Below are 14854 nucleotides of genomic sequence, written 5' to 3'. Positions count from 1 at the left end.
TCAAGCTTAGGGACGTCTTACCACTGGTACCCTGGACAGTTCCTATGAGCCTGAACTCATTCCTGCTGAAACTGGGTGATGATGCATCATATCTCAAGTAAGAGTCTCTTCAGCATTGCTGTTTGGCTAAACAGATGTCTATATGATGGTATGTATTGTGTAGAAGTATTGCTCTAGATTATGGTCTATCCAGCCCAGAGTCTAACTTTGAAAAACAGAGGGACATTAATGCTACTCACCACCTTTGAATGCACAACACCAAGCTTTTTGTTACAATATGAAGAATAGCTAACACTAAATAGTTAAGACTCTTGGCCAAGTCTGCACTCCTGTGTGATGCAGAGACCCAGAGCAGAGAGTCTCTGTCTCCAGCTAGCCGGAGTCTTGTAAAGTGACACCACTGTGGAGTGACTATCCCTCCTTCTTGGATGTATTGTGTCAGCTGGAAGCAAGTCATGGGTTCTTCCTTGTTCAAGGGGAGGGGTGATACAAGGACGAGACTATAGAGGCAAGAAGCAGGAACCTATGCAAATTCTGCCTGCTCTATCCCCTACCTCAGCTCTCCATGGTGGGTGTTTCTGAGCCCCAGTCTGTGTGTTCAGCATCAGTACATGAGCTCTGATAAGACTACTGTGTAACTGGCTTAGGAAACTGCTGTCTTCAAAACATAAGTTATGTGAGAAAACTTCTTGTGTTTTCTCTTAAATGTCCCCCATTAAGCCCAGTGTGGAAGAAATTCTGTGATATGAGATCCTAGGAACATCTGTGTATGTATGTTCTGAAATGAAGGGGTAGCTAGGATCTTAAATACACTGCCACACCCTTTGTCTTGAAAAAGAAAGATGGCAGAAAAACTAATATGTATCAGGGTCAGAGCTAGACAAGATAGCAGACATCTGTCATCTTCCTTCCTTCCTCCCTCCCTGATTCCATCTGTTTCCCTTTCTCCTTTCCTTCCTGCTACCCCTTTTTCTTCTCCCTTCCTTATTTCTTCTTATACTGAGCAACTATTTTCTCTGTGTTTATTTGACCACAAAGCTTAAACTTTGCTCTGAATGACTCCCTTTTGTTCTTGGTTCAGGTTGAGACATCTTTCCTGGGAAGCTTCAAAAATGGCCATATAATCCAGGCTTTCCCAGGCAAAGAAACCTATACTTATGGCCACAGGGCCAAAACCCTGGCTGGGAATAAAGTCTCACAGAGGGAAGTTGACCAGTTAGAAGTCAGGAAAGTTAATTAATTAATAGAAGGCACAAGAGAAAGGGAAAAGGCACCTTACCATTCTGGTTAGTGTCACTGACAGTCAATTACTTTGGCTTACCAAAATCAAGACAAACATGGACTATACTTGTATTGGGAAACTCTTCCTGATTCTGCAGCCTGTCTCAGGGTATGGTTGATATGCTCTGTGTTACTCAATTGAAGACAACTGATTTTCCTTCTCCCAGCATCTCTCAGTGGCATGCAGCTTCTCAACTAGCAGTGACTCCGTGTGCCACCTCCTTCCTTTGTGCTGTGGTTCTGTCCGAGCCCATGTAGCTCTGCACATGCTGTCATGATGTATGAAAAATAATTTTTAAATTGAAAATAGTAACTTCTAAGACACAAGAATTTTGGTTTAAGTAACAGAATCTGCTGTAAAAATTACCTGCATAGAGCCAACACTCCTTTTTCATGATATTTCAAATAAGAATTTAAAATAGCAGTAAGCTGCAATTGCAATCTATATGTGTGCAACCTTTACATTTAACCTTTCCTTTCTTTCCTTTCTCTCTTTCTTTCCTTTCTTTGAGAATCTCATGAGCAAGATCACAAACCTTGTTTATAGTCAGAGATGTGCCAGTGCCCCTCTGCTCTGTGCCTGGGATCTGCCTACCAGCCTGGACTCCCACCTTGACAGCTGCCAACTGGTGATGGTGCACACCTTTAATCCCAGAACTCAGGCAAGCAGATCTCTGAGTTTGAGGCCAGCCTGATCTGTAGAGTGAGTTCCAGGACAGCCAGGGCTATGTGGAGAAAGCCTGTCTCTCTCAAAACTAAAACAACAACAACTTGATAACTGAGCCACGATGGCCCAGCTTCTCTGGTAGGAGTGACACACCTCTCTCATTCCTCTGGATATACTACAGCCTTTCTGGGTCTGAGATAAAGTGAGTGATGAGCTCCAGTGGGGGAGGAAGATGCTCGTGTGAGTTAGCACTTTTCCTTCCACAGTGATCCTTCTGGATACAGTGTACTTTGATCTTTTGCACATGCTCACTCCCCTCATTCTCTCTTACTCCACTGTTGCCAAGCCTTTCTTTTTACTAACAGTCCCCCTCCCCATTTTCAAGTTTTTTTTTTTTTTTTTGTGTGTGTGTAACTTTAAATGAATCCCACTAGTCTTAGCTAAGCTTGCATGAGCTGAGATGTGGGGTTCCTAGCAACTGGGCAAACTTCTTCCATGGACAGATCATAATTATAGGCTCTGAACCTCTGAACTGGCTCTGCCAGTAACATGCCCCTCATTCTGGAAAGTATAAGAATGATCTGTGAGCTGGGTGAGCCTAGAAAAATGGCTCAGAGGGTAAAAATGCTTGCAGCCTTTGGCAAGCAGCTCAGGTGAGCCTTACGACCTAAATGCAATCTCTGGAGCCCACACACCGGAAGGAAAAGACTGACTCCCACAGATTGTCTTCTGACCTCCACATAAGTTCCATAACATATGTGTACCCACACCCCAAATACACATGCATGTACATGCATGCACTCACTCGTGCACACACAAACACACACACACTCAGGATTAAAAATAATAAATGTGTATAAAAATGCTTGTAATCTGTAAGTATATTACCTGCTTTTAGGACAAGTAACCTTGCATCTGCTGTAGTGATGATCTGCCAAACTGAAACAAAGAATCAGCCTTCTAATGTTGCTGTATCTTCAAAAGACCTGCTACAAGGCCCAGAAGGTAGCCATTTACTTCACAAGTCACCACAAAGGAACAAGGGCTTAGAAAACTATAAATCGTCTTGGGTTGTTATTGCTTTATTGAACAAAACTGTATTTGGACTTGATGATCCAATTCTAGCGTGTAAGAGCTGACATCAATCTCTGTTGTCTGAAGAAGGAAGCCACGGGCTTTATGGTTGTAAAATGGTTACATAAAATCAATACGTGCTCCAGAAAGGAGAGTGGAACTTGGAGCAGGGTTCAAACCCCACTTAGGCTGATTACTAAGTGTATGCTCTTGGGGGAATTTAACTCACATAAACCCTCAAAAAAGGCATCTATGTATACAGATCTCTCTTCCAAGAAGTGAATCTTAGCTGAAGAAATAAACAGAGAATGAATAACAGAGCAGTATGAGGAGCCAGCAGACAGCACACGTGTAAGAACTCAAAATCTCAAACAGCAAACAATCAAACGGTGCTGGAGAGTCTCGGTGCCTGAGAACACTCACTACTCTTTCAGGGGACTTGAGTTCAAGTGCTAGCACCCAGGTCAAGCAACCCACAGCCACCTGTAACTCCAGCTCTAGGGTGTCTGGCACCCTCCTCTGGTCTTTATGGGTATCTGCACTCATGTTCGCAAACCACACATAGATATGCATGTATTTTAGAAAAATTCTAATCAACAAATGGGTAATGAGCTGAAAAATACTTTTTAAATGAAATGAAAACATTTTCATTCATCAGAGGCATGAAAATCAGGACATAACTGAGATTCTCTCTTACTCTACTCAGAATTGCTAACAACAAGAAATTAAGAGTAAACAATACTAAAGACACAACGGGAAAGGAAAGCCTGTACATTGTTAGTAGGATGTGAATTAGTATAGCCACTATGGGAATCAGTATGCAGGCTCCTCAAAATACTAATAATAACAGAACTTCATAGGCTCCAACTGGGTATAGCTGGGAAGAAAAAAAGTCAACTTACTGCGGGCACTGGCATGCCCATGCCCACTCTTCACTACAGCCAAGTAATGCAATCATCTTAGAGACCCTCCAAAAGATGGGGACATAAAGAAAATGAGGTGTATGTACAAAACAGAGTTTTGTTCTTTCACACAGAAGAATGGGATTTTGCTATATGCAGGAACATGGTTGGAACTGGAGAGCTCCATGGTACTGGAATAAGCCATATTTAGAAAGGTAATTATGAGATGACAAATATCACAATTCTCCTGTGTATGGAATATATAAAGGATGTGAGAGGAAGAAAGGGAATATTAGCAATACGGAAGGATGACTGGGAGGCATTGAAGAGGATGAGAAGGTAACAGCTCTGACTAAAGATGAACACATGCAAGGCTGGGTGAGAGTTTCTATGAGACCCTTCACTCTGTACAGTCAATATACACTGACAAAAAGGTTTGAAATAGAGCGGAACACTTATTTACAAAAACACGGATAGTCGTAACTGTTAAAAAATGTTCTAACACACCAACTTAAAGCAGTGAAGATTGTGAGGATTAAATGTCATGGCAAGTGATATACTATCTGGGAGAAACTGACTTTAGATTAGTGGTACAGACAGGTTAAAAGCATAGAGGAAAAAGACAGGAAGCAGAAGCACATGAAGAGGCCCCCCCTCCCCGGTGTGATGGCACACCTCTTTAATTTCAGAATTAGGAGGAAGAGGCAGGCAAATCTCAGAATTTGAGATGGGCCTGATGTACAAAGTGAATTTCAGGGCATTAAGGGCTACATGGAGAGACCATGTTTCAATAAACCAAAACCAAAATAATAATAATTACCATCATCATCATAATTGAGACATGCTACATGATGATAAAGGGTCAGTGTCCTAGTTAGGTTTTGATTGCTGTAATAAATACCATGAGCAAAATGCCAGTGGGGGAGAAAAGGATTTCTTTCAGCTTATAGATGATAACCCATCATGAGAGGAAGTTAGGATAGAAACTCAAAGCAGGAACTGATGCAGAGGCCATAGGGGGGAGTGCTTTTCATCAAAATTTCATCAAAATTAACTGTAACAAACTAAACACATTGGAAACAACACAGGCATGCTACCTGAGCAAGAATGACTAGGAATCAGAAGCTGAAAGGAACAGAAAAAGCTCCAAGAAGTTGGACGTTGGATAACATCCTTCTAAATAACCCATTGATCAAACAGGACAGCCATAAATACATCTAGAACAAAATGGAGATGAGATAGTGTATCAGCCTGTGTGGGTGGAAACAGAGCTCTGTACCCCACAGGATGTGCACAATTCCTTAAAGGGAAGGAATGAGCCAGACATAGCCCAGGCTATCCTGACACTGAGGAGATTCCAAACTTGAGGATAGATTAGGATTCATACTTAGAAAAAGCTTGTCTTGCAGAAGAGGGAGATAGGAGAGGGGAGGACTGTCGCCATTCTAATTATCCCTCAAGTGAAGAAGAGAAGGAAGGATCAACTCTTCTAGCTGGGCTGCCTTGTCTGGCCTCAGTGGGAAAGGATGCGCCTAGCCCTGCAAAGACTTCATGTGCCAGGGTGGGGGAATATGTGGGTGCCACCATCTCAGAGGAGAAGGGGAGGGGCATTTGGGGAGGACTGTAGGAGGGGACACTGGGAGGGTGCAATAGAGATATAAAGTGAATAAATAAAGAAAAAGAAAAGAACAAGAATGCCCCTAAATAAACAGAATAGTGTTGTTATGTTCTCTTTACCAATGGAACAATTAGGAGAAGAGTGACAATCAATGAACTTGACAACTGAAAGTCAATGTGGAAAATCAATGAAACTGAAGGCAGTGGCTCTTCTATAAACCTCCAGCGAGCCTCGGCAGCACTGTGAAGACACGGGTGAGCAATGTTTGGGATGAATCAGTGCTGAGCACCACAGACCCTGGAGATGGGGAAGGGCCAATAAAGGAACCAAATGAATAACTCCACAGACACTTTTGCCCATATTTGAACACCTGAGGAGAAGGCCTGGATGGATGAAGTAAATTTCTGAGGGCTGTATCACCCTCAGAAAGGCCTCGGGAGCCACACCCTCTCTGTGCCCCTAGTTCCTTGGTTCCATTCTGGGAGTGGCTTTCTTCTTCCACAGGCTCCAGGCTGTGTTGTGTTGTCTCAACAAAGCCCAGAAACTACAGACCCCAGTGATCATGGGTATTTAATGTGGTATTTCTTTGAAATTTGTCACGGAGATTCAAAGAAATTTAATATCCACAATACAGTATTTTGTATCCATTAACCGAGGTTTCAACATCTTCCTCTCTGCGTCATCCTACCAAACCACTGGACACCACAGCGCTTTCTCTAGACTTTAATGTGCTCCGTGGGGAATTATAACATGTTTATGTTTTTGTGCTTGACTCATCATTTAATGGTGTGACCTCTGGGTTTTCACTCCTTTTTACAACCTAATAGTATCCCATTGAATGTAGACACCCCATTTTCTTTATCTACCTGTCTATCAGTGGACGCTTGCATTGATGCTACATCCTAGAATAATGAAGCTGTCATACACATGAGAATGTTGGCACAGCTGTATGATACTGACTTGATTTCCATCAGATATATAACGTACCTGGTAGCAGATGGCTAGACCAGATAGTACTCTCAGCTTACATCTTTTTATATTAATTTACACTCTAACACAAAGCCCCTTCTCAACATTCTCATCAACATTTATTATCTTTCCTCTGGTTGTAGTCATTCATTTTTGTGACATGATATTGTGAATTCATAGCTTCAATTCAAAGTCTGGGAAGGAAATGGCCTCTCAATTCAAATTCAAAAACGTGTGCAAAAAATCAAGTGAATTAGAAGAGCCAAAGTAATCAAAACAAAGATTAGAGGTGGGTTCCTAAGGCTTACAGCAAGACCATAGTAACCAGCTCAGTACTGAGCTGACCATGAGAACAGTTGTCCTAGGTCGGGGGTGGTGGGGAACTCAAAACATAAGTGCATGTACTCTGGTGGGTGGGGTCACTTGTAAAAAGTGGGAAAAAGATATACTCTTCAATGAATGGCATCAAACTAATTGGACACATACACACACACACACACACACACACACACACACACACCATGGTCTTAAGGCACACCCCATGCTTTATAAACAAACAAACAAACCCTAAAGTGGATTGCAGATCTAGATGTAAAAGACAGAACTGTCACTTTTTAGAGGACCCTGGCACATAAACGTTTGTGACATGGGGCTAGTCAAAGCACTATTAGACTTGACACTAAAAAGTATACTCCATAAAAGATAAATTGACAAATTAGACTTTATCAAAATTTAAAACATTGTCTCAGTGAAAGATGCTACAAGCAAACTGGAAAGACAAATTGCAGCACAGCTGAAAGTGTCTGCCAGTCTAACGTGTACCTAACAGGAAGACTCCCAACCAGAATGCATGCTCGGAATGCTCGGACTCAACTGTCAGGAATCAAACACTGAATTACCAGGTGGGGAAAGAGACCTTCAATGGTAGCACCAAGCAGTTAACTAGGCTTCTAGTCCCAATCGAAATCTCCCTCTTGCAGAGTGGGCCCTAAGTCCAATTAGAGAGATGTGTGTGCCACTGCTGCACTGCACCCTTAAGATTACAGTGCTATGCTCGTCATCAATGTAGTTCAGAGACGTGATAGCTGGGTAGGACTGTTGATTATCTTCCTCCGTTGGAAGCTTGGTAGACTGATCTCCCTCTTTCCGATGTTGCCCAACCTCTTATCCTGACAACGACTCTTGGAGGAGAATCTATACCCACTACCTTACTCATTCAGCATAAGCCCTAACAACAATGTATAATCATCTGCCCTTATACCCACAGGTGAGTGTAGTCTTCACTCTTCATCAAATAAATTTTCCTTTGTGCAACAGACAGAGATCACGCAGACAACCAAAACCAATCAAAACACACAGCTGTATCACCTCATCCCGACGGATACATCTACATAATTCTCCTGTACTTAAGGTTCAGGGAACATTACAGAGGGCGGTGTGGAGAGACTGTAAGGATCTGGGGTTTGCAGTGCGATTGTGTTTCCTAGTAATGTCAGAAGCTACACATAGAAACTGTCCCCACCATGGCAGCCAAAACATGAGCTGAGCAAAGACAGCAACAATGAGCATGCCAAACTAGACCAAGAAAAGCCCACAGGGCCTCAACCCTACACAAAGAACTACTGGCAACTGAGGAAGGCTGGGAACAGGAAAGAGGGCCTCCCCCAGGAAGAGCACAATGCATAGTTATCTAGTGCCAAATGGCCAGCCTGAAAAACATGCATACAGGTAGCATTATAAGAGCTGAACAGATTATATTGAGGAACATATTTGTGCATAGTTTAAAAAGCAAGTGAGGGGGGTACATGGGAAGGTTTGGAGGAGAAGGGAGAAATGTAATTAAATTATAATCTCAAAAATAAAATAAATACAAAAGTTTAAAATCTTTAATGCATGTTTTCTATGCAGGGTTTGTGGAAGGGAAGTAACCCAAAGATATTCAATACAATCAACCATGGAGGAAGCCGTGGTGAGTTTATGCTGCATGCCCACAGGGTAGCTGTGAGAAAAGTTAAGAGTTCGAATCTGAAATGTCCCTACAGGGTCTTGATTTGAATTCCTGTTCTCCAGCTGGTGGCAGGCCACGGCCAGAGTTTGGCTACAGAAGGACACTCTCTAGGGGCAGGCCTTTGGGAAATTATAGCCTTCTCTCCATCCGTGTGAGCATATACCCTGCTCTCCTGCTGCTGCACACTCTGCTGGGCCTTCCCTGCTATGGCGGCTGAAACTCTGAAATCATGAGCACAGATAAACCTTTCCTCCTTAAGTGGTTTCCGTCACACACCCTGGCACAGCGAGGCTGAGGTAACCTGTGTAAATGCTTCCACACACTGTCAGAACAAACGGAAGTGATCCAGCCACTGAGTGTGTGCAGGTGCACACACATGTGTGCCCATGCAAACAGATCAGACAACAACCTTAGATGTCACTCCTCTGGGGTTGTTCACTTGTTTTTGTTTGTTTGTTTGTTTGTTTGTTTTTGGTTTTTTTGTTTTTTTTGTTTTTATTTTTGAGACAGCGTGTCTCACTGGCCTGGGACTCACTGAGTTGGTTAGGCTAGCTGGACATCAAGTCCCAGCATCCACTTATGTCTGCCTTCCTAGTGCTGGGTGCTGGGGTTACATGTGTACACCTGTCTCTCTGTCTCTTCCTGTCTCTCTGTCTCCCAGTCTCTGTCTCTCTTCATCTCTGTCTCTGTCTCTCTCTCTCTCTTTCTCTCTCTCTCTGTGTGTGTGTGTGTGTGTGTATGTGTGTGTGTGTCTGTCTGTCTGTCTGTCTGTCTTTCTGTGTGGCAGGGAGGGTTTCTGGGGATCAAACTCAAGTTCTTGTGACTACAAGGTGACATTGTATTAACTAAGCTATCGTTAGCCCAATTTGCCAATTTTTGACAAACGTCAACACAAGTTCACATGAAGATAGTATATAGTCAGACACAGAGTTTCTATTTCCAAGCCTCACTTTAGCAGGAAAAAAATTGAGTTTGCATGAAATAGATACATAAATGATTATAGCAGCTTCATTCATATGTCCACACACCAAGGACCTCATCCGTCATCGAATGACCACACTATACATACCAGGATATGACTCTGCAATAAAAATCAACCTTTCATCACACCAAGCTAGCTTCAGAACAGCACACACTATCACTCCTTTATCCTGTGTTCTCTGAAGTGAAGCCATGGGATGGCAGACAGCAGCCTCTGACAAGGGGCAGAGGGCAAAGGTCAGGTCCAATACCTCTGACCTGTGGGCTGCATGCAGTCTGGGGAAATATGAATCTGACCCAACACAAAATCCCAAACTTACTTGAAACAGTAAGAGCTTGTATTGAGTGGTTGATGTTTTTGTAACCGAATTTCACAGTGCTTGAACATAAACTCTGTAGATGACAGCATCATGTCACCTTGTGCTGAGACTGGAGAAAGATAGCAGGAGAGAATTTGGGCGCAGGTGATGATATCATTCTGTGTATTGATTGCTGATATTGATTGCTGTGGTGGACACACAAATTGACAAGTGTGTGTATTCATAGAACTCTGTATCAAAAAGTCCATCTCCATGAATGTTAATTTAGATGTTAGCATTTAGAAACGGACAATGTCACAGATGCTGGGAGAGAATGGTACCGTGATGCTGTGAACACTCTCGGTTGTATTATTTTTCCTTCTCATGGTGCTGGGGATTGAACAACAAGGTTCTGTGCTTGCAAAGCAAGTGTTCTGTGACTGAAGGGTATCCTAGGCCCCTGAAATATCTTAACAATAGGTCTATGTTACATGGTTACTAGCACACATTTACTGAATGCTACTTAGCGAGAACTTGCATGTTACCTCCTGTATTAGTTACGTTTCTGTAGCTGTGATCAGAAGCATCTTAAGGAAGAAAGGGTTTATTTTGGCTCAGGGTTCCAGAGAAGTAGAGCCTGTTGTGGTAGAGATGGTTTGGCATGCCGATGGGAACAGGAAGCTGGCTGGTCACACTTGGTTCATAAACAGGAAGTGGAGAGAGGAAACTGGAAGCAGAACTAGACTATAAAACCTCAAAGATCACCCCCAGGGATGAATTCCTCCAGCAGGGTTCCTCCTCCTAAAGAGTCCACAGTTCCTGCAACCAACTAGGGACAAAGAGTTCAAGTACATGAGCCTGTGAGGGACATTTCTCATTCCAAGCACCACACCTTTGCCATGACTTATTGTTTCTTGTGGGTGTGTGGGAGTGCATATTCATGCGTGTGCGTGACTATGGAAGTCAGAGATGTCATTCCTCAAGTATTGTCTGTCCTTTTGTTTGAGACAGGTTCTCTCACTGGCCAGGAGTTTGTCAAGTAAGCTACCCTGGCTGACCAGCAAGCCCCAGGGATTGGCCTGACTCCACCTCCTCCCCAGCGCTGGGCTCACAAATGTGTGTCACCGTGCCCAGTATTTAGAACATGGACTCTAGAGCTTGAACGGGTGTTTGGGCTTGCCAACACGGCACTGACTGGGCAGGACTTTCAGTCCCCAACCTAACTTGGTGTTTCTAACAGCATTAAAATCTTCTTCCTGCTGTGGCAGATAACAGAAACTGAGGGCAGGTTAGAGGACATCCATCAGTGCCTTGAAAGAATGTCACCTACTCTTTGAACTCTTTCACTGGCTTCAGACCCTGACTTTTGTGCTTTGAAAGGGGGTCTCAGGTATCCCAGGTTGACTTCCAACTTACTATTTAGGTGAGGATGACCTTGAACCCCTGATCCTCCTGTATCTTACCTCTTGGTGCTTGTACTGTCATACTCAATTCCACAGTCCAGATTTTTCACTATCATTTTGATTTGTTTCTACACTAGAAAGTCTACTCTGACTTTAAAACTGCTTATTAATGGGCAAGGGGTGGCAACCTTGCTAGCAAGATGCATCTGCTCTATTCTGAGAGTAAGTGCGCATCCTTGACTGACCTCTGTCCCTGGGAAATGCTGACTCTTGGCAGATAAAATTCTCTCCACACATTTGCTTTATTTTCTTTCCCTAACACCACTGATAAGTTCTCTGTAACGATGTAATTCATCATGAGAGGGTCAAACCTTGGTTTTATTGATGCAACAATTAATTAGTTAGCTTCCCAGGACTGCAAAGTTTCTGTTCTGCATGAATGACTGGCCAAGCTCCGGAGCCATGTTTCAAATCTATGCAGCCTTAATCACAGTTGAGGTGCTGTCAGAGGGAGGGCCCCTTCTGCCAAGATGGCTTCCTCTAAAGCTTCTCTGCAAGCTGCTCCATGGCTGCATCCACTGTTACCTAACCTGGGGCTAGTCATCCTTGCCTCTCCCAGGGAGGGCTTCCAGGTCGTGGTGAAGGAGAGGAGACTGGTTTCCACATGGAGTGAGGCTGTGATGTGTGGTGAGTGAAATGGCAGGGTCCTGGAACACAGGGGGAGTCTAACACTTGTCAGACACTTGTTAGGTGAGAAATTAGATAGCATGTAATTCATTAATTATTAATGTTCAGTGGTTATCTTAGTTATGGTTTTATTGCTGTGAAAAGACACCATGACCAAGGCAACTTTTATAAAGGGCAATAATTAATTAGGGATGGCTTACAGTTTCAGACGTTCAGTCCATTATTATCATGGCCAGAAACACGGCAGCATCCAGGCAGACATGGTGCTGGAGAAACTGAGAGTTCTGCATCGTGATCAGAAGGCATCCAGAAGACTATCTTCTGCAGGCAGCCAGAAAAGGGTTCCCTTCTGTACTGGTCAAAGCTTGAACTCTGGGAGTCCACAGAACCCACTTACATAGTGGCACACTTTCTCCAACAAGGCTACACCTCCAATGAGTGCCACTTCCCATGGGCCAGGCATATTCAAATTACCACAGTGATAATTTATATTTTCACAGAATCATCTGACCACCACTGCAATCTAAATTTGGATTTCCCTCTCTGTGCTGGTTGATACTGCTTTCACCCCACAGACTCGAGAATCACCTAGCACTCGTGCCTCTGGTATCTCTGTGGCATCTTCTCTATTGGTTTAACCAATATAGGAAAGCTCACTCTGAACGTGGGAGACACCAACACATGGGCTGTCCTGCCTTCATGGCTCTTCCACCATGATGGACCGCACCCTCAAACTGAGCCACAACAGACCTTTCCTTCTTGAAGTTACCTCTGTTGGATGTTTATGCATAAACAGTGGCTGAAATGACCTACAAAAACTCATTCCTCAAAGAAACACTCTCCCCAATTGCACCTACTCCATCTGCCCTCCAACACCAAGTGAGCCTCACTTCACTAAGTGATCACTAACCTGAATTTTGCTGTAACAAATGGCATCACCTGAAACATTCCTAAAACTGAGTTGTACATTACATGATCCTCTGTGCCCTATTCTCGTTGGTTTGTATGATATCTGAGGCTGATCCATGTGCCCACACATACAGTGCTATTATTTTCTTGGTGGTCAAATAATAATCCTATTGTGTGAGTAAAGCAATTACTTATCCATTCAAAAGCTCCTTGAAGTTTGGTTGTTTCAGGTTTTGGTTATTCTTAACAGTGCTGCTTTGAGCATTCGTGGACACAGTCCTAAGGATGTACTTTTCTGATTCTATTGTATCTATACCATGAAAGAAAATGGCTGGGTCAGAAGATCACAGCATGTTTGCTACATGAGAAATCCCCACACTTCTCTTCAAAGTGGCTCTGTTATTTACACTCTGCCAGTGATGTCAAGGTTCCAGCTACCCCACATCTTCCCTGTAGACTAAGAATGAGAGCTTCAAGATAGAGACTTCTGTTAATTATATTCTAGGGTTCTTTCTTCACAAACCAGGACAACTCTTCTTGGGTTGTAGTTAGTAGTAGGCAAGAATAGTAGGCCTGACAGGGGAGTGCAGAGAGCCCTTGTACAGCCTTTCTGTATTTTCTGTTTTCCCCTTTAGAGGAAGAGATTCCATCTGCCTTGGTTCATAAGGTAAAAGCATTTAGGAAACGAGAGATGGGAAATCCACAGACTAATTCACGGGCACTGAGGAAGAGGCATAAGCCCAAACACCCCCAAATCTTGGCATCCAAAGGCATTTACCATGTAGCCATAGTAGCCGTCAAACATGTCCTGCTCCCATCTTTACTGTTACCATGGCCCACATCACAACTGCCTGAGTTCATCTCCACAGTCAGCCTCTTACTCACTCTGTGACCTGAGGCAGGTAGCTGTCATTCACAGAGCCTCTTTCTCCTTGCTGGAGATACGGGAGATACAGCCTCCAAGGGCACAGTGAGAATAGACAAGTTAACATCTGTAGACAACACAAAGTAGGCACACAGCCCAGCTTCCCAACCCTAATAGCATGGCCTGAGGAAGAGGCTTCCTGGCATGTTTAGAAACACCACTGATCTTCCCCCACCTCAGTGCTATCTGCACACTTATCTCCACCACAGTCTTGGCAGCCTAAACTATCTCCAGACATTGGCAATGTCCCCAAGGTGGAGAGGTATATTTACTAAGGTAGAACTCCCAGCATACACTCAGCATTTAGAAGGGGCTGTCATTGTCAACTCTCATCATTTGCTTCTGAAACTATTGTCCTAAGTACAGTAAATGAAGGTATTTTAGGCAAGGTGACTTTCCCCAGCGTTCTGCTGTTAGCTTCTGTTAGCCGCTGAGCCCTCTTTGTAGAGAACCTGTGCTTATTCTACCAGACTCAGTTCAGATGCTCCATTATCCAGGATGTCTTCCCTTCCCTCCTCCACAAAGGATGAGATCGCCCCTGTCTCTGGGCCCACAGAGCACAGGCTCTTGGATCATTTAGGTAAATGCCTTTGGATGCCCAGAGTTAGTAGGGATATAGCTGGCAGCTCTCAAATCTAGGCTTGGTCACCTGTCCTCAGTAGAAAAATTAAACAGGTAATAGTTAAAAGAAAACAAAATATTTATTCCTTGGACTATATTGAGAAAAAAACCCAAATGAACAGATCTAGTGACTTTTCCCAATTCTATCCCTGAGGTTGACACATGGACCTTAAGATTAAATACTGGCAAGAGATATGCATACTTAAGCAGTCCTGGTTAAAGTATGATGCCACCCATCACTGGCCTATCACTTTTAGGCTCCAGTCTCTCCTTCAAGGTAATCTGGAAAGTTGTTATAACTATTATCAATAAATCTATTATTGATAAAAATATTATTTATTATTATTGATATCTATTACTGATAAATAAGTGCCCCCCTCTCCCATTCTAGTCTAAGCTTTGACTTTATTTTCTTTCCTAGCATGAGATTCGGGGGGAAATCCCAATTTTTTGAAGTTCATGATCTTATTAGCCCCTTAGGAAGGACTGTTTAGAATACCTTTATTTTTG

The sequence above is a fragment of the Arvicanthis niloticus genome, chromosome 6, assembly GCF_011762505.2.
Source record: "Arvicanthis niloticus isolate mArvNil1 chromosome 6, mArvNil1.pat.X, whole genome shotgun sequence".
Lineage (NCBI taxonomy): Eukaryota > Metazoa > Chordata > Mammalia > Rodentia > Muridae > Arvicanthis > Arvicanthis niloticus.
Note: the sequence above shows the minus strand (reverse complement) of the source record.